Raw genomic sequence first — 14481 nt, 5'->3', positions numbered from 1 at the left:
AAGAAATCTTGCCGTTTGCAGTGGCATAGATGGAGCTACAGGGTCTAATGCTAAGTGAAATACATTAGAGGGAGTCACATGCTATATGATTTCACTCGTACATGGGATTTAAGAAACAAAATGACCAAGCAAAGGGGAAAAAATGAGAGAAAGAGAGAGAGACAAAGACAAACCAAGAAACAGACTCTTAACTCTAGAGAACAAACTAATGGTTACCAGAGGGGAGTGGGGGTGGTGATGGGGTTTAAGGAGTGTACTTGTCATGATGAACACGCGATATATGAAACTTTTGAATCACTATATTGTACACCTGAAACTAATATAACACTGTGTGTTAACTAACTGGAATTAAAATAAAAACTCAAAGACACAAAGGGAAAGATACATGGAAAGGGAAAAGACTAGAAAATATTACAGGAGAAATAGAAGAGATACACAAGTAAGATGATTTAGCAGTAGAAACCCAGAAGCATTAGTTGTCTCCAAAAGTATAATGAAAGAGATACAGATATAGATAAATAGATTTTTAGTGGACAGACAGCTTGGGTGTACTCTTATCCCCTAGATTTCCTAAGAACCACAATTTTGTCTTTAAAGCTACTCTTTCCTTTTGTCTTCTGCTGGTGACTAAATCATAAATCACAGTCCTGACTTTGTTTCAGAAAACCTTTAGTTCAAGAGGGCTAAACACTTTTTCTTACCCCTCCCCCAGACCCAACTGAAATAAAAGCACAAAAATCGCATGGAGACTGAACCCCCTAAAATAATTATAATCGTCTGTGTTTAACATAACCAACACAAGATTTTCATTTTTTCAAAAGATTTTAAACAAATTTCTAGACATTGTAATGGGAATGGTTTGAGGCTGAAACTTGGTGACTGCAGGGATGGCAGCCACTATGTGCAAAGAAAGTCATAAGAGAAGCAGGATGAGAAGCAGAACAGAAAACAGGGAGCCACTGAAGATATATTTGTAGAATGAGGAAAGGTTAGAGGTTGGCCATTGAGAATGGTGGGCTCTACTAGCAGACTATGTGGGTTCCCCTTCCAGTTTCCCCTTTCAGTCTGGCTGGAAAAATATATGGAATCAGAAACTGGTGATGAGGCCCCCAGGCCAAGCAGATTGGTGAAGTCAAGGGAAATGGAGAGAGCTGTTAGCGACACTTGTTTGAATGCCTGAAGGCTGTGAATGACAGGAAGCCCAGAAAACTCATTCTTAAGAAAACTGGACTTTAGAACTGGGAAAAATCAAACTTTTTTTGCTTTTTGTTTCTGGGCTTAGTTTTAAAAGTAAAAATTTTACTTTTGTGTGTATTGATAGAAAGAGATTTCATAAGCTTGACTTCCAAAAAAACAAACAAAACTCATATCCTGAATTCTTCTCTAAGCTTTTATATTATAATTGAGAACTCCTCTTCTTTCTGGGGCAAATCACAATTTAGGAGCCACCAAAGGTTGATAGTTTTCTTGTGGTTAAAATCTTGATAAAAAGGCTGGTTATTGTGTTCAGACCAACAACATGAGAGAACGTTAGCCAATATAAATTCAGTTCTTTATGATTAAAAATCAGACAGTTTAACCTTGGAAACATTTTTGTCATGGGGGGCTTCAAATTGTGATTAGCTATCTGAACAACCAAGTGCCTCTGTGGGCTCAGTTAACCAGCCTCCCACTACATATGTATAATTATTTTTAGTACATACAGACTGCTATAAAAGCTTATTTGGCCTTATGCTCCCTGCCGCTCTGAATTCTCTGTTTCATTACCAGTATCCACCCACAGAGTTTCGGAAAGCCATTCCCAAATAGCAGAACCACAACTCTGAATTTTAAATAAACCTCATCTCTATTAGCTCAGTGGACAGGGTAATTAGTTACATGCTATGCGTTGTCCACATCCATCTACCCCATCAAAACTTATTAAAAATGTATACATATATAAGCAAGAAAATGGGGCATTTAACTCAGACTGAGTTAATTTTTCTGTTACTTTAGCATGGAATAAAGAAAGAGAATACAGAAGAGAGCCTTTTAAGATTTTTATCTTAAATGTGGGCCAGTATTTACTTGAAAAAATATATTGGGTACTGCTACCTTTTTTTTTTTTTTTTTAAGAAAATGTTGAACAACTCTTTCCCAAAGATGTTATTATATTATAGCTTGAATTCTATGTCCAAATACACAGGATGCTTTTAAAAGAAAGCTGGGCTGGGGAGGGAATTTGTGTGGCACTGATTTGAATGGGAGGTGTTAGCTGCAGCAAAATCTGTTTTTCTGCTTGGCATTAATTGGTGGTTCCTGTAACTGACAAGGACTCAGATCGGCTTTTTCTTTGGCCTCCTGTTGATAAATCCATTTCTAGAAGATTAAAATCACATCTTAAGGTCTTGGTCATCATCCTTCCTGGAAGAGCAGTTGCAGTAATTGATGGAATTAAAAATGGGCCCTTATTGGGATTGGAAAAACTATAGACTTAAGAAAGTGACATGTAAAAGTCTGTGACTAATCATTAAAATGTACTTAAAGAGAAGTGTTGACTTCACTACAAACCGGGAGAAGCATGAGCATAGACCTTACTGTTGATTACTTGCTACAGCCATCTTGTCATGCGCTTTCCCATCAGACCTAAGTAATGTCAACATTTCTGGGAAAGAATTCAGCAAGCACTATAGCCAATCATCTGCAAGTGTGGCTTCCATGGAATATAATTTTTTAAACATAATTTCAGGTTTACAGAAAAGTTATAAGAAGATTACATCAAATTCTCACTTTACTCCCCCTCACCACACCCTGTTCCTCAGATGTTAACATTTTACCATTTTGGTTTTTTCTACTACCTGCCCGCCCCCCCCCCCCAACCTCCCTACCGACCTTGCGTGCATGCATGAGTGTGTGTGTGTTTGTGTGTGTGTGTGAGAAATCCATCTCCCTAGCGTAAGAAATCCATCTCCCTAGCCATTTCAGTAAGTTGCCTGTATAATACTAAAAATTTCAGTGTGTAATTCTTAAAGTCAAGGTATTATCTTAGATAGCCACAATACAGTTTGCAAAGTTGTGAAGGAAACATTGTTGTAACATATAGTTGATTTTCTGGTATGGGGGTTCACAGCATGGACATGGTAAATAATCATTCTTTTAATGAAGAGTGCTGATGAACTAAGTCCATTGAATTGAGATTAAAATGTTAGACACTTGATCCTCTCATGTCTCAAATATGGGCTAATGACAAATTTCATAGTAATTTTATGCAGAATTCTTTGCCTCTGATTTTCCAGCTGTTTGTTTTACAAATAGGATTATTTCTCTTTCCTTCATAAGCATTTTTCTTAAGTCACGTCTCTTCAACCCTCTGCTTACCTGGTAGTACCTGCATCAGCCCTGATACAGCCCTCAGTAATGAATACCTAATTGTACTTATTCAGGAAAATCAGTAAATAGGTAGACAGACAAAACTTTGTTTGGGCAAGCTTGATCATCACATGTTAAGTTCTAACTTTAGGTTCGTTTAGCCTCATATGAAGAAGAGTAACAATAAGGCACGGAAGTCTTTATTCATAAAGCTGGAGGATTCACCCTGGGAATAATGAGTCAAAAGACTAGATCTTACGTGGAAGAAACTAAGTAATAGGTAGAGAGAGGAACTGAATTAAGCTAATGCTAAATTAGTAACAAAGATGGTTTAAAAACAACTCAGCTATTTAATTTTAGCATCTACTTAGTTATGCATTCAAGATAATTTTTTTAAATAACAAAATATAAATGTTCAAACCATTTTTTTCCTTATATTAGAACTGGGCCACAGCCAACAAGATGACAGTCTCTCATCACAAGATTACCATCATTAAGGACTTATTCCCTGTTACAGAGATACTCGTTGTTGTTGTTGAGCACCACTGGAGTATTAAATACAGTCCATTCTGCCCTGGCAGCCTTGTGTTATTAGCCAGATAGGCAAAACAGCTGGACATTAAGAACACTCATAGGGAGGGTAGTTAGTTGAGCTTCATAGGAGGGAGTTGATGAGTGTAGGAATATTTGTGTTAACAAAAAAAAACCCAAAAAACTGAATTAGTATCTCATTCTTCTTTACCCATTTTCCTGCCCTACCCGTATACTCAGTGTTGTTTTTTTGTTTGTTTTCATAAAGAACAGCCATTTTCATTCTTCCTGGCAAAAGACTCATGACCAGATCAGGTTTAACCCTTAGGCAAGTCATTCATGCTTTGGAGACCAAGTATGGGGTGGGGGGGATCCATTATTATTGTAAGACTTCTGGCCTGTTCCTTCCCTCTAGGCTTCTTCAGATATAATCATCAGTAGAAAGAAATGGCTGTAGTCACATGTACTGTCCAGTTGCTCAGAACAGTTGTATACAGTTGACCCTTAAAAAACACAGGGGTTAGGGGCACTCCCCCCACCACACACAGTTGAAAATCCACATGTAACATTTGAATCCCCAAAAACTTTACTAATAGCCTACTGTTGACCAGAAGAAGCCTTACCAATAACGTAAACAGTCGGTTGATAACATATTTTGCATGTTACATATATTACATAGTATATTTTATGATAAAGCAAGCTAGAGAAAAAGAAAATTTCGTTAACAAAAATCACAGTTCTGTGTATCCAAAAAAAATCTGTGCATAAGTGGACCCTTTTAAATCTGTGTTAAGGGTCAACTGTAGTTTTATAAGGTATAATTTGAAAACCTCTAGGCTTCACGTAACTGCTAAGTAGAAGACTTAATCCATATTTTTAAGCAGTTTAATTTCTAAATGAGTGTTATAAGAAACAATGAAAATAGGATGCCTATCTTACACATAGTTACAGAAAAATATAGATAATTCATGAATTCTCTCAAATTTTCCTTTCTTTGTATAAATGAAAATAAACTGTGTCTGATCTTAGTTTTCTGGAAATACTTGAAAAGATCATAGAACGGAAGTTCAAGACCAGCTTTACCACTTTGAGAGTCTTAAAATTTGGTCATGGACTAAGTGTTGTGGTCAAGGAACAGAAATTAGCAGCCTTAGGCATGTGACTTTTGAGGAAGTATACCTTTTGGGTTTCTTTTTTTTTTTTTAAGATTTTATTTATTATTCATTAGAGACACAGAGAGAGGCAGAGACATAGGCAGAGGAAGAAGCAGGCTCCCTATGGAGAGGCCAGTGCGGGACTCAATCCCAGGACCCTGGGATTATGACCTGAGCCGAAGGCAGACACTCAACCACTGAGCCACCCAGGCACCCCTCTCTTGGGTTGCTTAATCTTGCTTCTCTGTCTCATCTTAATAGTGTTACCTTATTCTATACTGATGCTATAAATGTTATATTTTTTAAAAATCAATGCATTGTAATGTTCATGTTGAACTCGCAAATACCTGAGCAGGCTATAAAAAGGAAAGATTATTCTATCGAGGGTAATTTGTCAGTTACAATGAGTAACTGAAAAAAGCTGTGGGGGAGAAGTAATTTGGTTTAGTTGGGTAGGCAGGAGAGGTCTTGCTGATGGAGAAACTAAAACAAGGAATTGGTACCAGATCACTAGCTACAAAGGAAAACTACTGGGTTGCTGGTGTGATAGGTTCTGCTGACCAAGCAGCACCTCTATATGTATAGGGAAAAACGTCATATATATAGGCCAAGTATGGGAATGGAAACTATTTCAGTTTCAGACGTCCACTGGGGGTCTTAGAATGTATCTCCTGCAGATAAGAAGGAACTTCTGTAAAAGCATTCAGAAGGTGCTGGTACAAAATATGTGCTTTGTGTTAGTATTTACTATTGCACTTATGACTGAAGCTTAACTTAAGGAATCTTTTCATCATGTCCACCCTACTGTGATGGTTGCCTTAAAAATGAGCTTGGACAAAAGGTTAGTATGATTGTTTGTATGTCCATACATTTGACCTTCTGGAAATGGCAATATTATAGAAGTGGAGGGCAGATTAGTGTTTGCTGAGGGTTGCCAGGGAGCAAGGGGGGAAAGAAGGAGGTAGGCCTGGCTATAAAAGGACAACCAGAGAGATCCTGTGATGTGTGATGGATATAGTTTGACTATATCCATATGCTATAGATAGCTTGACTGTATCAATATCCATGTTCTATTTGTGATACTGTACTAAAGTTTTGTAAGATGTTAACCATTGGAGAAAACTGAGTGAAGGAGACATGAGATTTCTTTGCATTATTTTTTATAACTATATGTGAACCAATATATCTCAAAACAATTAATGATAAAATGGGCTTGGAAGATTCCTGATAGAAATTGGCAATTAAAGCCCTGTATGTGTCTGAGAGGACAGAGACCAATATTAAGGTTAATAAACATGATGAAAGGAAAATTTTGAATTAGTTGGAATTGAAGAGAGGGGAATGACAAACAACAGCTTTGTTTCCCTAAAAACCCATCACTGGTGGGTATTAGTTGCCAAGTGCCTTTGCTCTTGAGACTGTGAAAGGGTCTATAGTTAAATATGAATTTTGGTAAAGAGAAGAGGGTAGATGAACAAGTTATATGCAGAATGTATTGTAAAAAACAGACCCTACAGAAGAGAATGTGGGGATGACAAAAGTAAGCCAAAAAAATCATCTGTCTGCATATATACAATGTAATTCTTAAGTTCAAGGGGTACCTTTTCTGACCTTTCTCTGTTCTCTTCTACTTCTTAATCACCCACCAACAGATTATTTATCACTTCCACATTTTGTGTTCATAGCATTCTGTTCATATATTAACGTGCCACTTACTCTCTGCTATACGTTTATTTGTATATATATCTTTCCTTCTGGTTTGCGGTCTCCTTGAGGGAAGAGATCACTACCATAAGCAGATCTCATTTGCCAGTTCAAAGCCCAGTGCCTGGTACACCCTAGGCAATAGTGGCTGTTGTGGCTCTAAATGGTCATTAATCTAAAGCGTAAATAAAGTAGATCAAGTAAACTGGAAATATTACTGTACTTAATGAGATTGTTATTATTTTTGCAAATGAATTTCCTGGGCTTTTGTTTTATGTTTTTTAATCTGATTTAAAATAACAATTGTAAAGAGTTGAGTGACTTAGCAGTGAAGAGATGTCTTATAGCAATAATTAGCAATAGTATAGTCAGTCAGGAGAGGAAGGGCAATCAAAAAAAGGCCACGAAGCCTTGGGAAAGGAAACAATTGGAGAAATGATTTGTGACCTCTGGGACCAACTTTAGCTACAGAGAATGCCATCAGACTGTAAGAAATCATGGGCTAAAACACTTGGAACTAGCTCATCTCTTAATGTTTGCGTAAGCATCCATTCCTTGCACTGGCACAGATGAACTATATCCTGATGTCCAGTATGTGGCAGGGATGATTACACAGTACTAGCCCTTCTTTACCTGCTCTCACTTGTGCCAGCCCTGCAACCATGGGGCTGTGTCAAGGTGCTTACTTAAAGTTTTATTTTTTGGTCCTGAATATGTAACAGAGGAGATAGATGTACAATTAAAAATCTCCTTTCTTGGGGATTCCTGGGTGGCGCAGCGGTTTGGCGCCTGCCTTTGGCCCAGGGCGCAATCCTGGAGACCTGGGATCGAGTCCCATGTCGGGCTCCCGGTGCATGGAGCCTGCTTCTCCCTCTGCCTGTGTCTCTGCCTCTCTCTCTCTCTCTCTGTGTGACTATCATAAATAAAAATAAATTTTAAAAAATAAAAAATAAAAAATCTCTTTCTTGTAAGTTAAATTGTGACATTAAAAAAAAACAGATAAATAGATAAAAAATATAGTAATATGGTATATTTCACAGGAAAACTAACCAGGAATGTTCAAGCTAGGTCATGTGAAGACAGGAACAAATAAATTGAAGGACATAATGTCTTTGATTAAAAGAGACTTAGACATAAGATCCAAATGTAACACATGAAACTTGACTGGACATGCCTTTGAGAACAATGGGGATATTTTAGATATGGATTGAATATTAGATGACATTGGGGGATTATTCTTAATTTTCTTAGGTGTAATATTTTGGTCATAGCAGGAAATGCCTTTATTGTATTAGATATGTGTGTATTAAGTATTTTGATGTGTGCAAATTATTTTCAGATGGTTTAGAGGGGAGCATAAATATGGAGAGGAGAGATAAAACAATGTAAGATTAACAACTGTTGAATCTGAATGGACTGTGCACAGGTGTTTATTGTACTATTTGAATTTTTCTATGTGTATACAATTTTTCAAAATGAAAAGCTATGTGAGAGCTGAATACTTTCCTCCTAAAGTTGGAAACAAGGCAAACATGTCCTTTTCACTACTCCTATTTAGATTTTGCCAGAAGGCCTAGCCAGCACAATAGGCAAGAAAAATAAATGAGTCAGAGTAGAAAGAAGAGTTGAAGAACTCCTTCCTTTGGAACTGTTGGATTCTGATGCCATGATTTTATGTGATTGTTATGTGATTGTTTTATGTAATGGAGAGCTGCTCTCCCCACAGCCCATTAACGTTTCCTACCTGATTCATTGATGAATTCATAATCACTTCTTTCTGGTGTCAAGATGTGCCACCAAAATCAGCTTCCAGCTTTCTCTCCAGCAGGAATCAGATGGGAAAAAGGGCCTTGGGGAAGTGAGAAAACTGATTCTAGTCTTTAAAACATCCCTTTGGGACTTGTGGGTACTCCTCTCCCACATGGGTGCTAATTATTATGACTCATGATTTCCATGTTCTGCTGCTCTTTAAGCTGTCTTCTAACCAAAAAAGTCCCTACAGAAAGCAGCTTTTGCATTCCTGATTTTGACAATCAAAACCAAACCGTTAGATGATAGAATTCCCCTCCAAGATTTCTGATGCCTTATGTCTTCTGAGCATATTGATAACAGAGAACCCAAAAGTTCAGATGTACTCCCACAATAGTCAGCTCTACTCATCAGCCACCTCAGGTCTCCAAGACTTGTATTCCCAGCAGGGAGGATGCATCAGGAGGTCGGTTTTCTGTTTGAGGTTATGATAGTGAAGGAGACCACACAAGGTATCTCTAATAGCAAAGGAGAGAGCCAGAGAAAGGGGGATAGGAGTGGAGCTGGATGGAGAATAGGGGAATTAATGCTTAAGAATAGTATACTTCCTGGCAGTTTGAGAACAGCTGACCTTTAAAATGGTTATTATAAGACATAGTATCGTAGGTGTATTTCAAGCTAGATTGATCTCCATGTCACATATCAAGTATATATGAAGGTATTCTTCACAAAATTGTAATAATCAGCCCCTTCCAAAGACTTGAACTTCTTTCTTTGTCCATGTAATAGCTTTTTAACAGCATGTCATTCCAAAATTGTTCCAGAGCCATTAGGAAAGTAAGAAAGGGGTGGGGGGATGCCAGTTCAACAAAGTGGGGAAACAGTGTATAATGAGTAATGAGGAGTTTTTCTCTCCTGAAGTGTTTCAGGAGGGAGTGAATTTAATCTCTGCATACACAAAACAAAGCAGAGAAACAGAGAGAAAGTACCTATAAAACAGATTTTGGGGGTCTCTTTTAAAATACATTTTTTCCAGTGAGAGTGAGGTGTTTTTCATGGACAGAGATTTTAGCAGCTTAAGCTCCTTTTAAATGGTTGAAGGAGAGACAGCAGTGATGTGTGAGGGTTCATTAATTATTGCTCTTACTGATGTTTGCACAGGCTGTTGGGATCATAAATGTCAATCTGTCAAGAGACTGTGATAGGTTCTAAAAAAACTGATTGAGTGCCTCAAAAGCTGTCATACAGCCTGAGATTAAACAGATTCATCTTTCTTTCATACAAGTGAGGGAAGGTGTGGGTGAAGCGAATGAGGAAGGCTTCCCTCTCTTTGTTGCCACTTTGTTTCTCCCACTCTCTTATACTAATTGTGAGTGTTGGCTTATACAGAAGGCTAAGAGCCTGCCTGAGGTGTCAGAAGGCCACAGTCTTGGTTAGCAGCCCTGAGAGTGTGCATGCTTCCAGCTGCACAGTGACGGGAGATTAAGAGAGATTGGGATTCAACTCTGACAGACCTGACACAATTTATTTGGAGAATTTCAGGAGAGAACATGAGTAATAAAGACAAGAACAGTGACAGTAAGGAACAAATGTGAATTTCTGTCAGAGACAAAACAGAATTTTAAAAGCAGTATCTCTGTTTGTTGTCTCTAGTCAAGCTTTCCAGTTAAACTGTGTTCCTAAATTGAAAGTCTTACCACTGCTTTCTGCAATTGGCTAGGAAGGTACAATTAGAAGAATTTCTCTCCTCAGAAGATACATTTTTAAAAAATCTCTACTTGTTTCTCTGTCACAAATTAAACAGTAGTTACCTTCAAACTTAAGGAATTGATAGGTGTACTTGGTCTTAGGATTTTCCTTTCTCATGTAATCACATTATGATTCTTGATCAAATTTGCCTTTGATTTAGAAGATCTGATGTGGGCAGCCCTGGTGGCGCAGCGGTTTAGCGCCGCCTGCAGCCCGGGGTGTGATCCTGGAGACCCGGGATCGAGTCCCACATCGGGCTTCCTGCATGGAGCCTGCTTCTCCCTCTGCCTGTGTCTCTGCCTCTCTCTCGCTCTCTCTGAATGAATAAATAAATAAATCTTAAAAAAAAAAAGAAGAAGAAGAAGATCTGATGTATCTTTCTCATTCTATTAAACATAGGCAGAGGAAGAGGGGATTTGGTGAATACCGAGAACTGTGAACCCAGCATGGGAGTGTGGCAGCTCTTGCGTGGGTATATGCAGACTAGATTTATGTTCTCAAGAAAAAGCATACTGGAAAAAATGTGCTTTGTTGGCCATTTATGAAGGACTTTAATTAGAAGTCACTCTTAACTCCTGGGGTGGAGACAGTTTCTAGCTTGCTACTACAGCTCCTCCTGCTGCTAATGAGCATGCTCCTTGCAGGGACGCGTTTCTTCTGACAGTTAAAGCTGCATGTAAGAGTTATTTCTGTTCACCTTTCTCTCTGTTTAACCCTTACTGCCCAAGTTCAGACTATACAAGTAGCCTGTTGGGTGTTTCCTGTTATTGTTAAGGAAGTTAAAAATGCATCAGGGTGACAGGAATGATGTTTGTAGGCCAAAAGTAAGTGAGCAAATATGGACAGTAGATGAAGGTTCTTTTAGTGTTGACTGTGTTTGGATCTTTTCTTTCTGATAGTTCTTTTTAAATCCACATAAAATTTATAATTGTGTAGTTGAATTATTTAGTTCATTATTAAGCAATTAGAATCCCTGTCCTGGACATCTGTTTCTCTTATTTAGGTAACTCACTCTATGGCACAAAGTTTCATTAAGTAATTAGCAGAGGAGATGTAAATTTCTTATGCAGACATGATGATGATTGTGTAGACTATTTATTTCATTCGCTACTAATTAAAACACCAAGTTGAATTGTGAAAAAAATGTCAAAGAATGGTTTGCTTCCCCAAAAGGTTATATATAATAGTCACCTTCCTGAGTGGCAGCATGTAGAAGGTGGTAAACAGTTTAGGGAGTTTTCCCCCCTCCCTCTTTGTGGCAGGGAGCATTAGAGGGCACAGGGATTGCTTTCCGTTTAATAGAGTGAAGATTAAATGGGCATGTATTTCAGAGCATAAAAGTTATGGATCTCTTAATGTCTAGGAACAGTTCCTTGATTCTAAAAAAAATAACACATTCTGACAAACTTTTCATACGTGTTGGTTTAGAATCATTGAGGGCTGCTTCTCATGGTTCAGACTTTGTATACATGGATGCTTTGGTCTTAGACTTGTCTGGATGCCTAGACATTGACTCTTCGAGGACTGACTAGGCTAGGGCTGAGTGGTCTTTTAGGAAGGCCACAGCAGTGCAGCTGTTGGCAGCATCAGAAAACTCCCTTAGGACCCACAATTTCTGGAATGTCCTCTACCTCCTGAGTACCAGAACAAATAACTGGGTAGTCTTCATATGAAATGTGCAACGGGGAAAGGGAATTTCAACATGAGATCAGGCAAACTGTTCCTTAGTTTTGTTATTGAATATCTATTGGTTAGACAGTGTAGGGAATTAGAGGAAAAGGCAGGCCTCCTCTAACCTTGCGGGAGTGTCCCATCAAGTGGCTTGTTTGATAATGACCAATGATGATTATGATTATAAAAATATGAATTGTATTTCCTGATTTTAGAAATCCTACATTGAAAATATTTTATGTCGCTTGCTTGCTTATTTGAAAATAGCAATGGATACCATTGCCATGCTAAAAGGAAAATGGTCTTCTCCTTGTAGCAAAGGTTTGCTTTAGAAATGGAGATGGATGCAGGCAGATAGCATGTTTGACAGTTCGGGACAGAGTCATGTGGAAAACAGCTTTGAAGGTGAACTCTGTATTTCTAGACGCATGCTCAGTTCTGTCAGCAGTGTAAATGAAAGAGGCGTAGGTCCGAGTGGTCCTTTTTTTACATGAGAGGCATGCTGGAATCATGTCAAAGCCCTCTGGATTTTAACAATATTAATAATACAAAGGCTTCCTCCCCTTCCTGTATGGACTCCTCTCTATCTCTTTACCCACCCCATACCCCAGGGTTGGGAGATAATTTCTCCACATTTAGGACCTTGTCTCAGAACAGACAGCAATTTTTTTTGTTACGGTTCTTCCTCTAGAATTTTCTCTTCTTGTTACAAAAAAAAAAAAAAAAAAAAAAGATATGTCTAAATAGAGTTATTAATACAAATTGAGCCATTGCTGGTTTGTGAAAAAGGACCTCCCCCGGAGAGCACTGTGGCTCATACAAGGTGAATTCCTTTTGGCTGGCTGCTTTGTAATGATTTACATTTAGATTGTTGCTTGTTGCTGTCGTAGGGGAATGAGCCCTGTCTGTGGCTACCTCAGTCATCACACCGATTGGGTTTGGACAGCTTCGCTCAGCAGAGCTGGGAAATAGGCTGAACTTGGCTTTCAATTGTTTTCATCAAAGGCCTTGTTTAGTTGGTTTGTATTGGGGGAAAATGTCATGTAGGACTAGAGGAACTAAATGAAATGAAAAATGCAGTTTACAGTTGCTAAGAATGGTGCACACCTTCCATAAGCCAGTGTGCAGTGTGGGGGGCAGGGGTGGGGTGGGGCAGTGAGTGCTCTCTGGTGACATACAGTGTCTTCACACGGAGGGGGGCTGGGGAGAGAGGTTCACAGCCTCTGCTGAAATACATCCAACAGTCTGCTGCTTCCCACTAGGGCCACTTTAAATAGAAAATCAGAACTGCCTAAAAGATTCATTCATCTAAGAAATATTTATTTATTGAGTTGTAGGCATTGTAGGCAGATTATGAACAAAACAGGTGAAACTTCCTGCCCTGCAGGAGTTTATATCCTCCGTGAGGATAATGTTAAAAGGTACAATGCTGTGGAGGAATAAAAGGCAGGCAGGAATTGGAAGGAGGGGAAGTGCTAGGGAAGGGGAACAAGAGTGGTCTAGATAGGATGAGCCGAGAAGATGCTGTTGAAATGTAACTTTAAAACACTTAAAAGAGATGAGTTCCACGTAGATCTGGGTGAAGAAATCTAGACAACGGGAACTGATGAGTACAAAGGCCCTGAGGTAGGAGCCAGTCAGGAGACTAGTGTGGATGGAGTAAAGGGAGAGAGCAGCAGCAGATGAGGTAAGAGAGGAGGGCAAATCATGAAGGGCCTTGTGAGCACTGTAGTAAATATTTGAGCTTTTACTCTGGAAAGGGGAGCTATTAAAGGGTTTTGAACAGAAAAGTGGAGTGATTCTAAGCTTGATTTTTGACAGAATCACTTGGCTTTGGAGAACAAGCAGTAGGGGCAGGGGGGGTGGGCAGGGAGACTGATTAAAAGGCTGTATTATACTAGGCTGGATGTGAGATGATGATTACTCTGACCAGCGTGGTGGTGGTGGTAGTGGGGGGGTAAGAAGTAATGGGATCTGGATCTGTTTTGAAGAAAATCATTTAGGAGACTCCCTTCTGGAGAGGGTTTAGCACAACCCCCTTTGGAACCTTGGCAAGAGGTGCATCTTCAGTATGCAGTGGCAGCAAGTCCAAGAATACAGAGACCCCAGGTGTTTTTTTTGTTTGTTTGTTTGCTTGTTTTTTTTGTTTTGTTTTGTTTTGTTTTGTTTGTTTGTTTGTTTGTTTTTTTAAGGCAAGAGTTATTTGCAGCTTGCCTATGTCAGGAACTTTATCGCATTTTAGTTACTTTATTAAGGTTCTACAAAACACAAGTCGTCACACATTGCACCTCCTCTACCTGCCAATTTGGCACCAGTGTTAGGTTGTGGTACAGAGAGCTGCTTCTGGAACACTCCACAATAGAGGTCACGAGATAGCTTGCTTGTGAATAAGCAGGGATGTTCCTTTACTCTGAGTAAAGTTGAAATAATTTTCAACTTTGGAATCTGATTCTGGGATGCCTGGGTGGCTCAGCAGTTAAGCGTCTGCCCTAAGTGCAAGGCGTGATTCTGGAGTCTAGGGATGTAGTCCCACGTAGGGCTCCCTGCATGGAGCCTGCTTCTCCCTCTGCCTGTG

General features: G+C 39.0%; 1 protein-coding gene across 12 annotated transcripts in view; it reads left to right on the top strand.

The window, feature by feature from the left end:
• The window catches only part of ZFAND3 (zinc finger AN1-type containing 3), a 324488-nt gene that overhangs the window by 277244 nt on the left and 32763 nt on the right, over positions 1–14481 (top strand). The window lies entirely within an intron of this gene.

Source organism: Canis lupus, chromosome 7 (assembly GCF_048164855.1).
Source record: "Canis lupus baileyi chromosome 7, mCanLup2.hap1, whole genome shotgun sequence".
Taxonomy (NCBI): Eukaryota; Metazoa; Chordata; class Mammalia; order Carnivora; family Canidae; genus Canis; species Canis lupus.
This window is presented reverse-complemented; position numbering and strand designations above follow the sequence as displayed.